This window comes from Arachis ipaensis, chromosome B03 (assembly GCF_000816755.2).
Source record: "Arachis ipaensis cultivar K30076 chromosome B03, Araip1.1, whole genome shotgun sequence".
NCBI lineage: Eukaryota > Viridiplantae > Streptophyta > Magnoliopsida > Fabales > Fabaceae > Arachis > Arachis ipaensis.
Window position 1 is genome coordinate 126,220,239 of NC_029787.2, and position 8,443 is coordinate 126,228,681.

Below are 8,443 nucleotides of genomic sequence, written 5' to 3' on the forward strand. Positions count from 1 at the left end.
AAAAAAAAAATTTAGAATAAAGACTAATTTGATATGAAATTTTAAAATATTTTATTTTAAATCTAGTTTTTTTTTTTTTTCGGACCGGTTGAAATCCAGTTACTAGATTAAATTTTCCATTGGGTTATTCAATTTTCAAAGTGCGTTAACCTTCTTTTGACAAAGCACATTAAAATTGGGGAAAAAGTTATTCTCCTTTTTATTTTGTATTTTGCTATAACTTTTGTAAAAATAAATAAATAATATATGAATCACCTAATTTATATTAATTTAATTTCATAAAAAAAGCGCATTAATATTGGGGAAAAATTTTGCATATGACCCATCATTGGGTGAAATTCTGAAATGTCACATAATGGAATATGAGACAAGGAAAAGCATGTTTTTTATTTTCTTTTTCTAACAAAATAGAAAAAATGGTTAACATTTCTCTCTTTTTCTGAGTTTTTAATGTACCTTGTTTATAAAAAAATAATAATGTTACGTGGTTAATAAATATTATTATTTTTAGTCAACAATAATTTATACTTATATTTATAGACATTTTGTATATAATAAATATATATTTTACATTTATATTTGTTAAAATTTTACACATATTTTTGTGTATTAACATTAATTAAATTTTGAATTTTTACTCTTATTAATTTTGATTTTTTACATATATATTTTCTATTTTCAAATATCAATCTATTTTTTTCATGAACATGAGTGTCATTTGATTAAAAACACATTACATTGATCAATCTCACATTAGTATCTGTTACTTGAATTTTGCAGAAAATAGTATAGAATCTTTTTTAAAATTTGTTAGGAATATGTGTCGGCTAATTTTTTTGCATATGACGCAAGGTTTGATGTAACGGCAGGTTATGGAACTTATAGGAGTTTTACACCAGTGTGACGGTGGTTAGGTGACGAAAGAAAATCAGACGGTCCGAATTCTTGCAGGTGGGAGGGAACACAAATCGGATCGTCCGATTTGTGCTTGGTGGATAGTTGTGCACAGAAGTCGGACCATGCGATTTGTTGCATGGGTGAGAAAATTTTTTTGGCCCAAACAAATCGGACCCACCAATTTGAGGGCTGCATTCAAAAAAATTGGCAGAACACCCAAATCGGACCCAAAGATTTCTGGGTTTCAAATGTTTTTGGGCGGGCTGTTTAGTAATCGGACTGTTCGATTTTTTGGTTCAAAAAATTCGAATGACCATGCAAGTGGTCGGATCGTCCGATTTCAGTGTAATATATACCTACCCAAGCTGACCAACCCATTTCATTTTCTTCTTCTCCGGTGCTACAAGACCCTAAAGCTCTTCTCTGCAGATCTCTTCTTCTTCTTTGTAGATATCTTCTTCTCTATTATCATGGATGATAGAGTAAGATTAAAGGTGTATTATAATGGCCAAATTTTATTACAAAAATCAGAAGGAGTAAAATTTGTGTGAAAATCCGTTAGATATTATTATTCAATTCACACTGTCATTTGAAGAATTAAAAGGTGTCATTTGTGAAAAGATGAATTCTGAAGTATCCAGGAGAATGGCGTATATTCTGTACACGATATCCGATATCTGTGTTTGGTGAGTTCGTTCAATTTCAAACGAAATACGTGACCGATGAAGCGAGCATGAAAGAAATATTTTCAGTGTATCTTGAAAGTCGGTCCCGAATATCGTTCATCGAACTGTATATTGAGTTCGAGCAATCTCCAGCGGACCGAGATATTGAGTTGGAAGTTTACAACAGTGATAGTGAAGAAGAGTTTGAAAGTAACTACGAGAACGTTCATCCGGGTATAGACGAGGATCATGCTGACGATGATATGGTGGCAGATGTGGCGGATGTGGCAAATGCACTAACAAACCAGCAGCCATTTGAGGAGCCGACTTTCATGCGATCATTGGATTTGGACGCCATGCATGCACCGGAGTTTCCTCAATATATAAATGCAAGTACGTCATCATTTTAAATTAAGATTTGTTAAAGACTTAAAGTATGATTTGTGCATAGGTTTTGAGTTTAGGACAAATATTCAAGACAACGGTAAATATAGCATATAATTAGTAATTGTTTAATGTTTGATTATCAAGTAAACATGTATACTGAGATATTTAGTATTTGCCATCATTGTTACTAAAACCGAATCGGACCGGTCGGTTTGACCAAAAAATCGGTGAACTGGTCTGGACCAACTGGTCCAACCGGAAAATTGATGAACCGGATCGAACTGGCCGGTTTGACCAAAAACTGATGAACCAGATTCCAGTCCAGTCCGATGATGAGACTGCACAAAGCAACGAACCGGTGTGAACCGATCCAATCTGGAGTGAACCGGTTAAAACCAGTCAAACTCGGTAAAGTTAACAAAATATTTATTGTTACTGTTTCATATTGTTTTAGAATAGATAGATATATTTAAAATGTTAGTGAATATTTTTTACTATGGATTGTTTTTTACTTACATAGGACCGGGTCAATCGGTTGAACCAGTGACCCACCGATTGAACCAGTGATGTGATAACCCAGTAACCTGACCGGTTCGATGATCGGTTCAGTTTTGAACTTACTATTTTTTCCATTGTTGTGTGATTGTTAGTTTATTACACTATTAGTTCTGACAACTATAAAATTTGTGATGTGATTGCAGCAGAGCTTCCCGTTATGCCAGATGGTGAATTTACCGTGGGAATGGAATTCAGTTCTAGGGAGGCAGTAATTAAGGCGATGAAAGATTATACTATCCGCAGAGGTATAAATTATCGGGTGCATGAGTCAGAGCCAACGACATTCTATACTAAATGCACCCAGTATGGCGCAGGATGTGATTGGCTTATCAGGGTGAGCAAAATGTCCAGAAAGTACTGTTGGAGATAAGAAGGTACAATGGCAGTCACACCTGTACTAGGGCCACCATTTCTCAAGATCATTCGAAGGTGGATTCCAACAATGTTGCAGAAGCAATAAAGCCATTGGTAGAAGTTGACCCGTCTCTAAAGGTGAAATCAGTGATTGCAGAAGCGCAGTCAAAGTTTAACTACACCATAAGTTATTACAAAGCATGGTTGGCAACACAGAAAGCAGTGGAGTCAATTTTCAGAGGTTGGGAAGCTTCGTACGAAGCCTTGTCGATATGGTTTGAGGCCATGTGTCACAAGGAGCCATCCGCAGTCGTTCATTTTGAAACAATGCCTGGGTATCAGGGAGATGACTTGGTTCCTAATATTTGTGTACTACACCGAGTCTTTTGGAGTTATTACCCTTGTATTAGAGCATTCAGACATTGCAAGCCAATAGTGCAGGTAGATGAAACTCATTTGTATGGAAAATACAAGGGTTGTTTGTTGGTTGTAGTTTTACAGGATGACAACAACAACATCGTGTCTATTACATTTGCGATAGTTGAGGGAGAGACATCTGAGGCTTGGCACTTTTCTCTAAGTAACTTGCGACAGCATGTTGTGACACGTGATGGTGTGGGCCTTATCTCCGATCGACATGATTCTATTAGGTCATCTATTGCTCGCAATGACGGAACTTGGTCTCCTCCCAGAGCATTCCACATGTTTTGCATCAGACATATAGAGTCCAACTTTTTGAGGAAGTTCAAGGCTCTGTATCTACAGAAGCTTATCGTAAACATCGGTATGATAGTTACGATTATAGTTACTCTTGAACCCAATTATTATGATGAACGTTGTTTATAGTGGGTCTTTTTTTTATTGACAAGATACTCGCGAACAGTTCGCGAGTATGAGACGCGTTATCAGCGTTTACGCGATAGGGGTGAGGCTTATACCAACTGGTTGGATCGGATTCTATGTGAGCAATATGCTTTAGCATTTGATGGGGGATATCGATGGGGTCATATGACCACCAATCTAGTGGAATGCATCAACTCGGTACTGAAAGGGGCTCGCAATCTTCCAGTCACTGCACTTGTTAAGGCAACGTTTTATATGCTTAATGAATTGTTCACCCGAAAAAAAGCCGAGGCTGAGGCTCGGATCAATGCAGGACATGAGTTCTCTGAGATTGTAACCTCCAAACTGCATGCAAATCAGTGGGCAGTGGGTAACATCCAAGTTACTTGCGTTGACCGACAGAATAAGGTATTTGAAGTGCGTGAGTGTCCAAGTGGTGTAGAGTATGCAGTGAACCTTCGTCAACATCGGTGTGTGTGGTGTATTCCAGGTCGATCGGCATCCGTGTCGACATATGTTTGCTTGTTGTGCAAACCAGCGGATGGATTAGCAATTGTATGTACATGATGTATACAAAATGGACTAAGTTCGACGTGTTTACAGGGCTAGGTTTAGACCACTAGGGAATCCCACAACATGGCCTGTCTATCATGAACCTCGATTCATAGGTAATCTGTTCCTCAGACGAGTATCCAAAGGTCGGCCAAGGATGACCCGTTTCTTCAATAACCAACTAATCAAACCAACTAATCAACTCAAATCAAACTAACTAATTCAATAATCAACTAAGCAAATCAAATCAAACCAACTAATTCAATAACCAACTAATGAAACCAACTAATCAAGTCAACTAACTCAATAACCAACTAATCAAATTAAATCAAGCCAGTCTAACCAATAAATTGTTTTACCTGCACTAGGCACTAGACCATTGCCCCCTCATCATCAGCATCATCAACCTCCTCATCCTCATCATCGTCCTCATCCTCATCCTCATCCCATCCGGATGGTCAACCAGAAAGTCATCAGCACCATCATCAACTGTCTGGTAGCTCTCCTGGATTAGACACATCGGAACACGACGTGAATTTCTGCTCTGTATGATCCCCCTCGTGGCATCATCACTCCTACTTGAGTCAACAGAAATTCTACCTCCGGAATTACCAGAGGAAGTGAGCTGACGAGGTCTCGTATCCAATGACAATCTACCTGGAGCAATCCCACTCGGTTGGGTCCTCTGGTTTGTGGGAATGTCTCTATAAGCTGGATGTGAGTAACCTGGCACAGGAGCCATGAATCTAAGCAGCTGGCTGAACGAACCCTATTCACCTGATTCTTGGTGCAAGACACTCCAATACTGTTGATGTACTGGTGGTGTGAAGTAATCCGCAGAATGCGTCTCAGGAATGTATGGTGTGAACTGCTCAGGCTCTTGTTGTGCTTGTGGTTGGGGGGGCGATGGCGGTTGCGGTGGCGGTGGTTGTACTTGTTGATTCTCCTGATTTTGCATAGGATCACCGTCCTGATTCTCTTGCGGTTTGAGATCTGATAGATGCAAGTGGTCACCATATGTACCTCGGTACCAATGCAAGTAGATATCTAGCTGGTGCTGTGATGGCACCATGTGCTCGACAAGAACATGACTATACTGATTCGTCCAATGCATAACCCAGAATGAGTGGGTTCCAGACCAATCTTGATTCTTCGGACCTATCAGAACTTTGCCGTGTGCTTCACCTAGATCCCGCTCTTGATGAGGAATGCCCTGAGTCAAGCTAAATTGCCTCCTTAGTCTATCAGATGCATGCCACTCAATACATTCAATAGATATAAGCAGAACTGTGGTCGAATGCTGACGGATATCAGGAGGAATCACGTATGGATCGATCCGACTAATTGCATAAACCTCCCAAACAAACTGCACACATTATACAAGTAAAAGAGGATTACACACTGAATAATAATACGGCTAAACGAAAACAACAACTTACTTATTACAACAAACCTGTCCTTCTTGCAGACTATCAGTTCTCTCCAAAAATGAGCTAGGGTATGAAATCTGTAAGGCCGATTCTCACGCTCCCAGTTACGCCACCTGACATCAGACAATTCATTAATTTACATTTATCAATACAATTTAAAATACACTATTTGAAAGCATTTAGTAATTAAATTTACCTATTTGCAATCGGAAAGATTCGAGGATTGCCAGGAATAGGCGCAATGAATGGTAGACGGATCCAAGTCCAGGTAAGTAAAAGTGTCAGCGGACCATCAATCTCTTTACAGTCGACACGAGTTGCCCTACACAACGCTCTATACAGGTGTGCCAAGCATGCCGATCTCCAACTGAACTGTATGATCCCGACAAAATTACGGAGTAACAATAGAAACTTCCAGTGCACCCATGCCCCAAACTTATCTCCAAACACGACAGTCCCAAACAGTAGCATTATGTGGCACTTCACGTACCTCTGAATTTGAATATCGTCAACCAACACTAAACGATCTTTCAATCCTCGAAACCACGTCAACTTGATGAAACTTCCCCTATAATATGCCTTCCTAGGTGCAACACCAAACTGATCCAAGCATTCACCATCTAATGCCTCGTAACTACCGAGTGTCGGTCTTGTAACTGGCAGACCATTCGCCGGAAGACCAAGAATTAACGCCACGTCCTCCAATGTCATGACACGCTCACCAACCGGAAAATGGAATGTGTGGATCTCAGTGCGCCATCTCTCGATCAGAGCATTAATCAGTGCCGACTGACATTGGACAACTCCAATCTGTGAAACATGATAAAAGTCGGTGTCCCGTAAATACCCCTCCACTATTGGATGGTACCGATCCGGCGGCATGTAGTGGTCACATTGCAACATTCTAGAACCCTAAACACAAACATAATATTAATTAACTAACAACTTAAATTTAACAGAATAAAAATTTCATTATCAAATAACCAGTAAAACATATCCACAATCAATAAAAATAATAATAATAACAATACTACTAAATAAATAACTATTATATTATATACTAATACTCAAGTAACTATTCAATTATATTCTAACAACATACATACAATAATAAATCAATCATTAATCCTTTATTAAATATTTATGTTATACTTATAACAAAAATAATTAAATTAATAATTTTTAATTTATAATATTTATTTTACTATCGTACGAAAGCTTAATAATAAACATTATTACTACAAAAAAAATATTTATTACTAACAATTAATACTAATTTTTTAATTAAAATAAAAATTTCTAAAATAAAAACTTACATAATTAAAATGATCAAGATAATTAGTAATGTGGAGTTCCGGACGATTGACATCTTTTATTCTTCTTCTTCTAGACATTGCTAAAAATGAGTGGTCCAATTTTTTTTTTAATTCAAAGCTTCATCAATGGAGGGCCATGGAAGAATGAAGCTAGTGGTGGGGTTGGAGGAGAAGAGAATTTCGTTGCTGCTTGAAAGTGAAAGGGAATGGGGGGATTCAATCAGTAAAGGCATGCATACATCTTGGTGGGAGGGGACACTTGCATGCACGACACGTGAATGGGGGCACAAATCGAATGGTTCGATTTGTGTACCTTTCCAATCCCTAATCAAACCGTCCGATTACTGGCATCAAATCGGACCGTCCGATTTTTCATCACAGCCGTCACATCTGCATGAAGCACCATGGATGCCCATAACCGTGTTACACACCATCTTCTCCCCAATATGTAAAATAAAAAAGTGTAATTTTGTTATAAAATATAAATATTATTGATGTTTTAGTTAGAGATGGGTGTAGTTAGTGTATTTACAAATTAGTAGATGTGTCATAGAGAAATTTCAACACGTAGGAAGCATGTTGAGTCAATATGTGGGGGCGTACTGTCACGTGTCAAAGTCTAATTAGTTGGTAAAGCAGCACTTGAATAGTGTACTCAGTGTTCCCCTTATATAAGGCAAAACTCGGTACCATTTCATTGCGAAAAAGAGAGTTGTTTAAGTGTATTGCTAGTGTAATGGAGGGTACAGTCAATTTGATGGTGTATCACAATGGTAAAATTATATGGAATACTCATAAGGGAGTGAGCTTTGTGTGTAAGAATCCACTTTTGTTTGTGGTCCATTTACTATGACGTTCATTGAGCTTCAAAACGGTCTCTATCAAAACATGGAGAACGATATGTTCAGGAGAGTGACCTATATTCTATATCGAGATCCCGTTATAGTTTTTGGTAGTCTAATACAGTTTGATATTATGCTAATCATTGACGAAGCAAGTATACAGAATATGTTTTATATTCACCGGCAGACTCAAGTACGACAGCCAAAGATTGAGCTTTATGTTGAGTTTGAAAATGTAGAAGAAGATGGAATTCAACATGATTCAAATATAGAAGATGATAGAGTTGAAGTGTACGAAGAAATGAACAATGATAGCGAAGAGGTCTTCGAAACTACTTATGAAGCCGGTGACGAAGACGAGGATGGTGTTGTGAGAGGTGAGGCAGTAGTGGAGAATGTAGCGGTTCCCCCCGTAGTAAGTCAACCGATGGGCGTTCCACCTTTTATGCATATTTTGGATCTTGACACCATGCATGCACCAAAATTTTTCGAATATGTAAATACAGGTAGTGACGAGGGAATAAATTAGTTTAAATAAATAAAAATTATTACAAATAAATATTTATTTATAATACAAATGACATCAATATAAATATTGT